This window comes from Panthera pardus, unplaced genomic scaffold (assembly GCF_024362965.1).
Source record: "Panthera pardus isolate Hobbes unplaced genomic scaffold, ASM2436296v1 HiC_scaffold_24, whole genome shotgun sequence".
NCBI lineage: Eukaryota > Metazoa > Chordata > Mammalia > Carnivora > Felidae > Panthera > Panthera pardus.
Genome location: NW_026526810.1, coordinates 11,824,354 through 11,838,942, shown reverse-complemented (window position 1 = coordinate 11,838,942; position 14,589 = coordinate 11,824,354). Strand labels below are relative to the sequence as shown.

Genomic DNA, 14,589 nt, shown 5'->3' with positions numbered 1-14,589 from the left:
CTGGGGCACAGAATTCTCCTGGTGAAAGAGGAGGAGGACACCTTCAGGTCCTTCTGGATTTACTTTCCATGAACGACTTCCACCTGGCCGTGCTCGCTCCACCCCACCTGCTCCAGTGAGGCCGCTTCAGTGTTCCGGCGGTGGGGTTCATGTCAGGTCAAAATGTAGACTGTTTCAAGATAATACTCTGGGGCTTTCCAGCTCATGAAAGTAGCCCAGGACTTAGTCCTACACAGTGGGAGAAGGAGGCCCCAAAACACAGAGAGCCACGTAGAGGAGTGGAAGAGTGGAATGGTCAGGTCACCCAGCTGGGCATCCACATCTACATCACTTCCTTGTGCCTCCTGGAGGTGACAGCGGCAAAGGGTGGTTGTAAGGTCACATGAATGGAAGTATGGAAGCATGGGAATTGCTTAGAACACTACCTGACCCTCAGTGGGCTCTGGATAAATGCTAGCTCTTAAGTATGGCTCTTTGACATGAAGTTAAATGTGGCCTGTGTCTAAAAATTATGAAGTCTGGGGTTCCATCTTATTTCTCAGGCATCTAAGATAAATCATGTGAGTTTAAATGGACAAGTTGGTTGTTTTCTGTACCTTGTTTACTGAGCTCTGGGGCAGACGTGAGTGGGGGCCAGACAGTGGAAGTCATTTCCTCTAGCACCCTTGCTGAACTTTTGGGGGAGCAGGGGTACAGAGGCGCCCCAAATGCCTGGGAATCAACTCCAGACAGGGTAGTATGTGCCAGTGGACACAGCGAGGCCCCTGCACGCTGCCTAGCACACAGCTGAAGCTCAATAAATATGCTAACGGCCAAAATAGGGAGCCCCGATTGTTTACGCAAACAGTGCCCTTATCTAAAAATGCTGCTGAATGAGATCAGCCAAGTTCAAGTAAGTGGCTTTAGAGTTCATTTTGGTTAATAACTCTTCTTTAAAACTTGTCTTATCCCATTAGGGCTGCTCTAACAAAACAGCACAGACTGGATGGCTTATCGACAACAGAATCTTATTTCTTGCAGTTCTGGAGGCTAGAAGTCTGAGACCGGGTGCTAGTGTGGTTGATGAGAACCCTCCTCTGGGTGACTGGCCTCTCATTACATGCTCACATGGCAGAAGGGGCCAGGGAGCTCTGTGGGGTCTCTTCTGTGAGAACACTAATCCTATTCACCCTCGTGACCCAATTGCCGCCCAAAAGCCCCACCTCCTAATACCATCACCTTGGGGGTTAGGTTTCAACATATAAATTTTAGTGGGACACAAACATTCAGACCATGGCAGTGATTTTGCTTAAAAGCATGAGAAATGCCCAAAAATACTCCCATGTAAGAGGTAACCTTACATGGTTATAGTCAATATAGGCAATATAGTTTTTAATCCTGAAGGCAGTGTTCGGAGTTAACCGCTTGGTTAATCACTGTAAAATCCTTGATAGGAAATGATTACTGTGATTCAAAAAAAAGGGGGGGGGTATTTATTTTTGAGAGAGACAAAAACAGAGCGCCAAGTGGGTAGGAACAGAAAGAGAGGGAGACACAGAATCTGAAGCAGGCTCCAGGCTCTGAGCTGTCAGCACAGAGCCCAATGCGGGGCTCGAACTCACAAGCCATGAGATCATGACCTGAGCTGAAGTTGGATGCTCAACCAACTGAGCCAGCTGGGCACCCAGGCACATTTGGATTTTTCTACTCTTTGGCTATTGTGAATAATGCTGGTATGATTATTTGTGTACAAGTTCTTCCAGTTCTCTTGGGTATATATGTAGGAGTGGAATTGTTGGGCCAGATGGTAACTCTATGTTTAAAATTTTGAGAAACTGCCAAGCCATGTTCCAAAGCGGCTGTACCATTCTACATTCCCACCTGAAACATAGGTTCTAATTCTCCCCATCCTGACCATCACTTAGTGAGAATTGTCCATTTTTTTAATGTTACCTATTTTAGTGGGTATGAAGTGGCGTCCCATTGTGGTTTGGATCAGCATTTCCCAGATGGTTGGTGATGTTGAGCATCTTTTCATGTGCTTATTGACCATTTTTACATCTTTTTTGGTATATGTCTATTCAGATCCTTTGCTCATTTGTTGTCATTGTTGACTTGTAAGCAGCCTTTACGTAATCTGGATACAAGCCCTTTACAGGATATACGATTTGAAAATATTTCAACCCATTCAGGGAGTTGTCTTTTCACTTTCTTGACTGATGTCTGTCAAGTATAAAAACTTCTAATTTTTATTAGGTCCAATTTATTTTTTTTCCTTTTGTCACTTGTGATTTTGGTGTCTTATTTAAGAAACCATTGCGTAATCCAAGGTCATGAGATTTAATCCCTTGTTTTCTTTTAAGAGTTTGATAATTTTAGCTCTTACATTTAGGTCTATGATCCATTTTCAATTTTTTTTTTTTATATTGTGTAGGTAGGGATCCAACTTTTTTTTTTTTTTTTTTTTTTTTTTGCATATGGATATCCAGTTGTCTCAGAACCATTTGTTGAAAAGATGATTGTTTTCCCTCTAAATTGTATTAGTAGTGCCCAGGGTGCCTGGGTGGCTCAATTGGTTAAATGTCTGACTTCAGCTCAGCTCATGATCTCACAGTTTGTGAGTTCGAGCCCCACGTCGGGCTTTGTGCTGACAGCTCAGAGCTTGTAGCCTGCTTTGGATTCTGTGTCTCCCTCCCTCTCTGCCCCTCCCCCTTTTTGTGCTCTGCCTCTCTTTCTCAAAAATAAACATTAAAAAAATTTTTTTTTAAGTTGTATTAGTGCCTGTATCAAAACTCATCTGACCATAAATGTACGGGTTTATTTCTGGACTCGTAATTCTATTCCACTGATCTACATGTCTACCCTTACACCAATACCACACAGTCTCGATTACTCTAACTTTGTAGTACATTTTGAAATCAGGCAGTGTTGAATTCTCCAACTTTGTCCTTCTTTTTCACAACTGTTATGGCTATTCTGAATCTCTTGCATTTCCACGTGAATTTTAGGATTGGCTTGTCAATTTCTGTGAATATTTCAGCTGGAATTCTGATAGTAGCTGCACATGTAGATCAATTTTGGGAGTATTGCTATGTTAACATTACTAAGTCTTCCAACCCATGAACACAGGATGGTTAAACTTCTTTCAACTGTGTTTTGTAGTTTTCAGTGTATAAATTTTGCATGTCTTTTGTTACATTTATTCTCAATTGTTTTATTCTTTTTGATGCTATTGTAAATGTGTTTTTTTTTTATTTCATTGTCAGACTTTTCATTGAAAGTATATGTAACTAAAATTGATTTTTACATTTTGATCCTGTATCTTGATAACTTGCTGAGCTGATTAGTTCTAATTTTTTGTAGATTCCTTAGGATGTTCTATATAAAATATTATGTCATCTGCAAATAGAGATAGTTTCACTATTTCCTTTACAATCTGGATGCCTTCTATTTCTTTTCCTTGTTTCATTATCCTGGCTGGCCACTCCAGGATAATGTTGAATAGAAGCTGTGATAGTGGACATCATAGTTTTGTTCTTGATGCGAGAGAGAGAGCATTTAGTCTTTTATAATTACATATGATATTAGTTGTGGACTTTTAACAGATGTCCTTTTTCAGGTTGAGGAAGTGCCCTTTCATTACTGGTTCACTAAATTTTTTATCATCAAAGGGTGTTGGATATTTCCAAATGCTTTTTCTGTGTCTGTTGAGATAATCATGTTTTTTTTTTTTTTTCTCCTGTTACTATGATGTATTATATTGATTGATGTTAAACCAGGCTTGCAATCCTTGGACAAACTCCAGTTGGTGATGTTATATAATCCTTTTTATATATTACTGGATTTGGTTTGCTGATATTTAGTTGAGGATTTTTGCATCTGCATTCATAAGAGATATTGGTCTGTAGTCTTCTTTTCCTGTGTTGTCTTTGGTTTTGGTTTTGGGGTAACACTGGGCTCTTAGATCGAACTGGGGAGTGTTCACTCCTCTCCCAGTTTTTGGAAGAGTTTGTGAGGTTGATATTAATTCTTTAAATGTTTAAATGATTTAAATGGTTTAAAAAGCCATCTGGGTCTGGCTTTTCTTTGTGGAGAGTTTTAGGATTACTAATTCAGTGTCTCTACTTATAATTCTGTTTAGATTTTCTATCCCTTCTTGAGCCAATTTAGGCAGCTTGTGTCTTTCTAGGGATTTGTCCACTTCATTTAGCTGATTGAATTTGTTGGTGTACAATTGCTCATAGTATTTTATAAATCTTTTTATTTCTGTACAGTTGGTAGTGATGTCCTCTTTACATCCCCAATATTAGTAATTTCAGCCCTTTCTCTTATTTTTCTTGGCCATTCGAAGTGAAAATTTGCCAATACTGTTGATTTTTTTTTTAATCCAACTTTTGGTTTTACTGATTTTCTCTATTGTTTTTCTAGTCTCTATTTCATTTAATTCTGCTCTAATCTTTGTTCTTCTTTCTGCTTGTTTTGGGTTTGGTCTGTTCTTCCTCCTCTAAGTTTCTTAAGATGGAAGGTTAGTTTATCAATTTCGGATCTTTACTCTTTTTAAATACAGATGATCATAGCTAGAAATTTTCTTCTCAGTACTGCCTAAGGTGCATCTCCTAAGTTTTAGTATGTTGTGTTTTTGGTTTTTTTTTACCTCAAATATGTTATAATTCCTCTTGTGATTTTTTTAAAAATATTTTTTAACATTTATTTATCTTTGAGAGAGAGAGAGACAGAGACAGAGCGTGACAGGGGGAGGAGCAGAGAGAGAGGGAGACACAGAATCCGAAGCAGGCTCCAGGCTCTGAGCTGTCAGCACAGAGCCCGATGTGGGGCTCCAACTCACAAACTGAGAGATCATGACCTGAGCCAAAGCTGGACGTTCAACCTACTGAGCCACCCAGGTGCCCTTCTTGTGATTTCTTCTTTAAACTGATTACTTAAAGAGCATGCTGTTTCATTTCCACATATTTGTGAATTTCCCAAATTTTCTTCTGTTATTGAGTTCTAATTTCATCCCATTGTAATCAGAGAACATAGGTTGTATGATTTCAGTCCTTTTAAACTTCTTGAGGCTTGTTTTACAGCCAAACATAAAATTTAAACATGTAAGGAAACCCCCCTCCCACAAAAATCTGTGTGTCCCAAAACACACAAGCAGGGTAAGAAGACAAATGACAAATAAGAAAAAAAAACCTGCAACTTATATCACAGAGACAGGGTCAATATGATGAAACAAGCATGTTCTTGCATTGTTGGAGGGAATGCAAAATAGTGCAGCATTTATGGAAGGGAATTTAACAATACCTGGCAAAATTATATCCGCATTTTCCCTCTTAGCCAACACTCTAGCTTTTAGAAATCTACACCAAAGATTCAATGTCAAAAATGCAAAATGATATCTACACAAGACTATTTACTGCAGCATTGCTGCAGAGGACGCAATGCAGATGTCATAGAGAAATGACTAAATAAACTCTGGGATATGCACAGAAGAGAGTCCTGTGCAGTGGTAAGAAGGAAAGTGAAGTTCTATCCACTCTGGAGTCATCTCCTATTGTTCTATGATTCTCAGGGCATGCTCCTTCTGGGGGTGAGCAGACAACAGTGCAGTCCCCATAACACGATGTGCTGGGTCTGCTCACCCCATCCTGGAGCTAGGAAGACAGAGGCTTGGCAGATGGTGAATGAGACGCTGAACGGTGCCTCCAAGTGGCACCATGCGGTGGGGTAGCTGTGACACTCAGGCCTGGTTTGCCCAGACGATAAAGAGACCTTTGTTCTTGGAAGGAGAGGCCCGCTCTCTTCCTCCCTGTGACTGTGCCCACGGGTCACTCTTCCGAGGACTCTCTTGATGTCTTTCCATAATCTCTGCGCATCCATAAGTACTGATGGTGGGGACAGAACCTCCAAGAGGTGTCCCCACTTTTCCTCCCCACCTCTCAGGCGGAGTCTGAGTGCACCTTCGTTGCAGACACATCCAAACACTAAGGCAAGCTGACTTTGGGGGAAATACTTGGGGATCTCTTGACAGAATGAGCTTAGAGATTGAGCACAGAGACTATATTTTGTGAATTTCTGAGGAAGATCTGGGCAGAGGCGTTTGGGGATTTGGCTGTGTGCTTTAAATGGAATTCCCCACAGATGTCTTGTCAAGAAACTTTAGTAAGGATTTAAGGTGTTTTTTTCATTTTAAGATTGTAGGCTGGAGCTTCCTTGGAATACATCATTGTATTGTGATGACAGAGGCTGCGAAGTGGCTCAGATTTCCCTGGATCTCACATAAATATTCATTTCTCTTCCTTCTCTTCTTCCTCTTCCTCCTCTTCTCCTCCTCCTTCTCTTTCTTCATTTTTTTTAACAATTAGATTATAATAGGGTTATGTTCTCCAACTTGCTTTTCTGACTTAAAAGTTCTTCTGTATCTGCACATGAAGATCCAGACATTTTATTTCACGGTGGTTCTTTGTCCTCATTGATGGACTTTTAGGGCACTCCTAGTGTCTTTGTAATCCCTTTTCATGCTGTGCTGAACATTCTGTGTGTGTGTTTCTGCTCACCTGTGAACTATATCTTCAGGTTAATTCAGAGCAGCGGATAGATTGAGCTTTAGTTTTTATCAAGATTGTCAATTTGCTCTTCTAAAAGTTGGACCACTTGAACGCTTACTTAGTTATCAACCCAACATCAGTTAAAAATATGAAGAATGGAGGGGCACCTACGTGACTCAGTTGGTTAAGCGTCTGACTTCAGCTCAGGCCGTGATCTCACGGTTCGTGAGTTCGAGCCCCACATCGGGCTCTGTGCTGACAGTGTGGAGCCTGGAGCCTGCTTCGGGGTCTGTGTCTCCCTCCCTCTCTCTCCCTCTCTCTCTCTATCCCTTCACCACTCACACTCTACCTCTCTCTCTCAAAAAATAAACATTAAAAAAATTTTTTTAATATGAAGAATGGAGCAAAAATTATATCCTTGCTATATTAAATAACATCAAACTTTCTGATTTTTCCGGATCTGAAAAGCAAAATAACATCTCATCGTTGGCGTTGGTTTGCATTTTTTCCCATATGAATGACATTCAGCATATTTTCATACACCAACCCACCATTTCTATCTTTTTCAGCAAATAAAAACTCTCTGCTTCTATCTCTTGGTTCATCTGGAAACTGGAGTGTTCTTTTTCCCAATGATCTGCAAGTGCTCTTTATAGTATATGTTGAAAACAGTTTTTACCTGTTTGTTTTTTGTCATTTGAGGAGGCTTTTCCGCAAAATAGTTTCAACTCTTATGTAACCACGTTTATTAGCCTCCTCTATGTTAACTAGGTTTGATGTTTTAGGGAGAAAACGGCCTTCTTCGCTCCAAAATTATTTTTAAGTTATCATATTCCTAGACTTTTAATGGTGTTAATTCTTATGTTTAAATATTTGATTTATCCGAAATTGATTTTGGTCCAGAAGTGAGAAAGCGATGTTATTTCTATCTTATTACCCAATTCACTTTCTTTTCTAGACTGATGTGAAACCTCAAACGGTAAAGCAAAATCAATGTGCGTTTTGGTCACATTTGGTCTGTTTTCGAGTTGCTACTCCGTTCCATCACTCTCTCTCTATAGTCTCCAACCCCTTTCACTACTATGATGTAATAAATTCAAACACGTAGTGGAAGGAATCTCCCCTCCTTCTCTCAGCCAACCTCCCCTCCATTTTAATTTTTGTGGCGACTCTCACGTTTATTTTTCCGGGTAAAACATATTCAATTTTGTTCGTGTTTAGGGTACCTGGGTGGCTCAGTCGGGTAAGCATCTGACTTCAGCTCAGGTCATGATCTCACGGTTTATGGGTTCAAGCCCTGTGTCGGGCTCTCTGCTGACAGCTCAGAGCCTGGAGCCTGCTTCAGATTCTGTGTCTCCCTTTCTCTCTGCCCCTCCCCTGCTCACGCTCTGTCTCTCTGTCTCTCTCTCTCTCTCTCTCAAAAATATGCATTAAAAAAACCCATTTTTTAAAAATAAATTTTGTTCGTGTTCTCCCCTCCCCCAATATCCTAATGCTACTGCTCTGAATTACAGAACCAGCTTGTGAAGAATTGGCATATTTACAGTGTTGTCTTCCTTTATAAGAGGAGGGGGTGTCATTTTATTTACTCAAATATGCTTTCTGTCCAAGGCTTGAAGTTTTCCTCAGACGAGCCCTGTATATTTATCATTATTTCCCTGAATATTTTATATTTAATTAATATTAGTTTAATAATTAAATTAAGAACAAAAGTAAAACATTATAGCTCCCTTGAACATTCAACATTTTCATTTCGGTGTTTTGGTACGTTTTTTTTCTTTTCAATTTATTTATTTTTGAGAGAGAGAGAGAGAGAGAGAGAGAGAGAGCTCAAGTGTGGGAGGGACAGAGAGAGAGAGTGAGAGAGAGTGAGACACAGAATCCGAACCGGGCTCCACGCTCTGAGCTGTCAGCACAGAGCCCAATGCGGGACTCGAACCCACAAACTGTGAGATCATGACTTGAGCCAAAGTCAGACGCTTAAGCGACTGAGCCACCCAGGCGCCCCTCAGTTTTTTGGTTCTTAAAGTGGATCTCTAGAGGGCATCTATTTATGTGTTAACACTGGATACCATCTAACACAAAGAGCTCCTAGAAACTGAGAAGCAAAAGGTGTGAAGAGGGGGTTCAATAAAAGCAAATATAACCAGGTTTTCCACATGCGAATGCAGGCCGAGCCTCCCTTATTGTAAGAGAAATGCATGTAACACTATATCAAGACACCATTTTCACAGGTCAGACTGGGAAAAACCAAAAGTGTGTGAACAAATACTGTTGCCATGTCTATAGGAAGCAGGCAAGCACATGAGCTGTGGGGGAGGGGGTAAGAGGAACAGCTCCTGTGAGGGTGACTGACAGTCCCTGGCAGATTTTTGGAAACATCTACCCCTTGATCCATCACTTTGGGGATTTATTACATGGGTGTGCTTCTGTACATGCAAAGACATTCCAGCATTATTCATTACAGCAAAATACGAGGAACGGCCCAAATGCCTTTTATTATTTTTAACATTTTTTAAATGTTTATTTAATTTTTGAGACAGAGAGAGACAAAGACAGAGACAGAGTATGAGCAGGGCAGGGGCAGAGAGAGAGGGAGACACAGAATCTGAAGCAGGGTCCAGGCTCTGAGCTGTCAGCACGGAGCCCGACGCGGGGCTCAAACCCATGAACCGTGAGACCATGACGGGAGCCGAAGTTGGACGCTCAACAGGCTGAGCCACTCAGGCGCCCCCCAAATGCCTTTTGGAAGAAAGCTATTTAAATAAGTGAGGGACATCTGTGCAATAGAATACTAGGCGGTTGTCAAAAAGAACAATGATGATTGTGATAGCTTTTATGTACAAATGTGTGAAGGCAACAGGCAAGGTACAGATCAGTGGATGTGATCAGCTATGTTCCGTGTGAAAGGAGGAGAAATAGGAATCGGTTTTGCTTGTATACACATAAGGCGATTCTGGAATGACGTAAGAATCTAAGAATTGCAGACCGATACTTAGGGTTCTGGAACCGTGTGATCTGCCTTGAAACAAGCAACGTTTTCTGAATCTTGGCAAAGGGGGAAGAAATGAGGTCATTTGCTCTTCTTTTTCCTCTGCATGTCTTCAGGCAGAGACACACAACCTCAAGTTCACACAACTGAAATTGATTCCAGCTGATTCGCCTCAATACTGGGACTGCCATCTGCCTTCCAAATCCCAAAGCAGGCGTACACCAAAGAGGCAAAACCCAGGATCGGGGCTCCTCGGTGGCTCGCAGAGTTGTGAGTTGGTGTACTTAACGGGTGGGGGTTGGAGGAGAGCCCAACGCAGGATTACAACGTGGCCTCCGAAGAGTTAAAAGCAAAAGCCACAGACACATCTGCGCAGGAGATAATGCTTAACAGAATCGAATGCCGGCAGCCTCTCCCCTTTGCCCTAAGACAGAAACGCTGAGATCTTCAGTCTGAGCAAGGGCTGACTTTCCCGGGAGCCGGGCTCCTCTGTGGCCGGGTTTTTAGTGTGTGGCTCAGTCTGCACCCTGCTGCTCTGTGGTTGTCACCTTCACAGCCTCTTCCTGTATGGAAATGTCCAAGCGCGTAGCTCAAGCTTCTTCAGTGCAGTACAACCTTGGCTGGACGACAATATGGCTCTTTGTTTTTATGAGCGATATCCTCATTATTAAAGCAAGGAGCTCCATGACTCTGTGTAACCGCAAACATCCCAAGAATGCCTGGGCTCTGCCACCATGGCCCCTGGGCCACCGAAACCCGCCTCCCGCCTCCGTTCTCGATGCTTCTGTGACCTGTGTTCAAGGAATTCCCTATGGACAGCTTGCGGCTGAACATTCAAGATACTCAAGAATATTAGAATTTTGAGCTTTACTAGGAGTGTTCTTCCATGAGACATACACATTTTGTTAATTGGGCCAAAAAAAAAAAATGCATTGCGAACATGAGACAAGGAAAGATTTTGACGTTAATGAAAAGGTCTTGGATGTAAAACTTTAATTAAACAACCTTTGATTCAATTCCATTTTAAGTAAAACGATTCTATTTTGATGATTAGATTTGAACTCATCACTTTGTAGTTCTACACATATTCGAAAATGAGGACCGGCCACATTTTAAATCCTGTGCCTTCAAATAAAATCAAAGACTACCCCCTCTTCCATTTTTAAGAACTCCCATATTTTTCATCAATGTTATTATCATTTTCACTCGCAAAAATACAGTCCAGGAGAGGCTAGATAACTTGCCCAACAGGGAAGGAGAAAGAAAACACTAATTGAGGGGCTACGGATCATACAAGCAGTGGATCACATTTGGTGTGGTGCTAAGTGCTCTGCAAATACACTCATGATGCCTGTGTTACCGATGAGGACTAGCGTGTGGAGGGACCAGGATTCGAATCCAGCTCCTTCTGACTGCAAAGCCCACCTTCGTGACACTGTCACTCACTTTTTCCTATAAATCACACATATCAGAGATATCAAGAAGATATCAAAGAGATATAAATAACTTATCAAGAAGACGCTAGAAGAGGGAATTAAGACAGCAGACTGAACCCTGATACAGTCATCAACTCCTGCCCCAATTCCTTGGAGATTTTATAAAAAAAAAAAAAAAAAAAATTACCACCAAACCATATTAGCATCAGAAAACAAAAAGGAGACCTAAGAGGACAGGAGGTCATGGTGTACAAGTTGGAGGTGGTTTGGGGAGTGCTCCCAGGCTGCCGAGGGTGCACAAAGGAAGTAGGAGGGCCACCAAGGTCACCAGCAGGGGACTGCAGGGAGGGAGAAAGCACAGGTAGAGGGAGCCCCAGCTAGCCTGTGCCAGGCAGTGGAGGGGTCTAGGGTTCTGCCTCTTAAAATTTGTTTTATTTTGGAAGAGAGAGGAAGAGCAGGGGAGGAGGAGAGAGAGAGAGAGAGAGAGAGAGAGAGAGAGAGAGAGAGAGAGAAGAGAAAGAGAGGGAGGGAGAGAGAGAGGGGGAAACAGAATCCTAATCTGCACTTTCAGTGTAGAGCCCAACATGGGGCTTGGATTCATGAACTGCAAGATCATGAGATCACAACCTGAGCCAAGATCAAGAGTTGGACGCTTAACTGACCAAGCCACCCAGGCGCCCCTCCTTTTCCTTTTTAAAGCTACCTCTTATGTGTCAGATGGGAAGTGTGGAACTCCAGGTGGCAGGTGGCACCCAGGAGGCACATGGAGCTCCCCCAACCCCAGAAGACATGCCCCACATCCACGCCCAGGGAAGCCCACTGCAGCCTCCTTGCCCTTCTCTCCCAGGGCTGGGGTGTCTGATGCTGCATTCACAGACAGCTCCGGGGAGTCCCAGCCACAAAGATCAGCATCCAACGACGCACCCACAAACATTTGAGGAAGATGAACACCATAAGGAGAAGCACCTAGTTTCACCAACCGAGCCAACAAGCAGACGACACGTGAGCAGGAAGAGACCTCCCCACCTCCCACCTCCCACCCCCACACGCAGAAAGTAAAGCTGAATTAACTTCCCTGCTTATAGCCGAGGACCCAGGGCCACTGGAGCACACTGACCACCCAGACAGGAGAAGCTGGGGCATATCTCATCGCAGCCCTCCTCGGGCCTCAGTGTCCCCAAGGGGAAGTGCGCAGCTGACAGTGGCAATGCCTGTACAAGGCAGGGTCTTGCCAGATCTTAAAGCCTGCATTGTTTGCTGCACCCTTACATCACTGCTTGGGGTTGGGCACGGGGAGCTATACAAATAATCCAGTTAAGGGCAAACTTTGGACTCTCCCAGTCCCTGATAAAACAACCACCATCCTCATCCAGGAAGAAAGGACGAGTCCACGCCTGAGCATCTCAAAGCGAAATCTTGGGCTCTGGCTTTCCCGCACTTCAGGGATCCATCCCTACCCAGAACCTGCATTTATAAAACAAGAGCAAGACCTCAGAATGAACATGACTGGCATCTTGGAGAGACATAGATGTGGCATCTATAGAAGGATGTGGCATCTATAAACAAGACTTGACTAAAAAGCTGAGAAATTAACACTAGAAGAGTTGCACTGTAAAACACATGAAATGGAGGGCAGGAAAAGAATGGACAGGGCTGGAGGACACATGGATCATCTGCGAGACCAACCAGAAGGTGCGGCACCCAGACACAAAGGGTACAGACAAAAAAATTAAGAGACACGGAAGATGATGCTCGAAGCTTTCCAAAACGTGTCTGGTAATTATTCCAGAACTACACACTCAAATATATGAGAAGAATGCTCCCACTGAAAAAAGATGAGCTCTCAGAAGTGAGAGGATACTACTCCACAAGTTGGAAAAGGGAAAAGGGAATTTAGAAAAAAAAGAAATAGAAAATAGAAAGAAGAGAAATAAAAAACAGGACCCAGAGAGCTGATTCTTTCAAAAGACTCATGAAACAATCTTATTAGAAGATTGATCAACAAAAAATAAGAGAGGCTGGGGGGGTGAGGAGGGGGGAGGGGGAGGGAGAGAGAGGAAATAGTGTCTGCAATGAGAATGGGGACAAAACTATACAGTAGAGAATTAAATCACGAGATCAGCAGAGGAAGCGGGTTCTTTAAGGAAATGGCAGATGGCAGGAATCAGGCAACAAATTCCAAGCCTGGAATATCTTTTCACATCAGAAAGCAAGACAGTGCTCAAGGACTCTTGGGGTCATGGGAAAAGACAGAAGAACCAACCCAAAAGAGGTTCTACTGGCCAAAGATGAATAATTTTAGCATCAAAAATCAATTAAGTTAAAATTCATGAGCTAATAACGATACTAAGAGAAAGATCCCTCACCGGTAACCTTTGAAAGATACTACTAGGGAATTGACTCGTTTTCAGGAAAAGGGATAAATAAATTAAGGCAAAGAATCACACATTTATTTGGACTTTCCCATCACAGAGGTGATGGGAGAAAATCCTTTTAGAGATGGATTTCAGCCAACAGGTGAAGAAGGAATGATAGACTGGAAATATCACCACTTTGCAATCTCGAATGAAGTAACTGATCTAGGCAGTGATCCATGACTAATTAAACTATTAGGTGAAGAGCTGAAAAACCGTTAGGACCTCCGTAATGGATTATCAGAGCAACAACACCCAAAATCACTGAAAAATCTAAACACTGAGGAGAGACAATTAGATATCATTTGACTCCCGCAATGATGCAATAGAAAATATAAACCAACTACCTCGCATTCTTGCCAAAACATCTTACTGAATCTAAGCAGGCCTTTGGATCTATGGAAACACAGAAACAGGAATTTGTGAAGCCACACCCACCAGATGTAATCACCAAGATCTAGACTGTGGGAAACTGCAAATGTGGTTTTATCAACAATTAAATTGCAAGGAAAAAGTAAGTGAGGGAGAAAGGCAGAAATTAAGAACCAAATCACCCAACAGAATGCAGGGACCTTGACTCAAAAAACCGGATTCAGACAAAACAGTGATACAAACACATTATAAGACAATCAAGGGACACTGATAACTGATGTTATTAATGAAACATGTTTTCATTTTTTAAAAATGTATGTAAAATATACTGTGATTTTTTTTTTTTGTCTTCTTAACATAGGAAGCCTCGAATTGGGTTCTAAAACAATCTAGAGAGACAGGGAATGGGATATGGAGAGATGGAGGTTTGGCTATGCGTGACAGTTCTGGAAGTTGGAGCTATAGATACAAAGATACTTTTGTAAGGTGTCCAAAATTGTTCATAATATAGAAAATGAAAAATAACTAAGATGAAAACATAACATTTCAAAATTCTGCCTAAGCTAAAGATTTATGAAAAGAAAAACAGCTGTTTTAAATCGAGGCCAAAAAAACTGTGGTTTCTGAGGGGGAAGAAAATCAAGAGGGGGTGCTTTTTTTCCCCTGAGTTTTTTGAAAGAGAAAGGAACTGAAAGACTGAGGGCCAGGGTGGGAGAGAAACTTTTCATTATATTCCCTTTTGTACTTTTTTTTTTTTTTGAGGGAGAAAGCACATGCGTGAGTGGGGGAGCTGGGCAGAGGGAGGGAGAGAGAGATAGAGAGAGAGAGAGAGAGAGAGAATCTTA

At 42.1% G+C, this 14,589-nt stretch overlaps 1 protein-coding gene across 2 annotated transcripts in view; it reads right to left on the bottom strand.

Moving 5' to 3' along the window:
* Positions 1-14,589, bottom strand: part of LRRK1 (leucine rich repeat kinase 1) — a 133,266-nt gene that overhangs the window by 98,175 nt on the left and 20,502 nt on the right. The window lies entirely within an intron of this gene.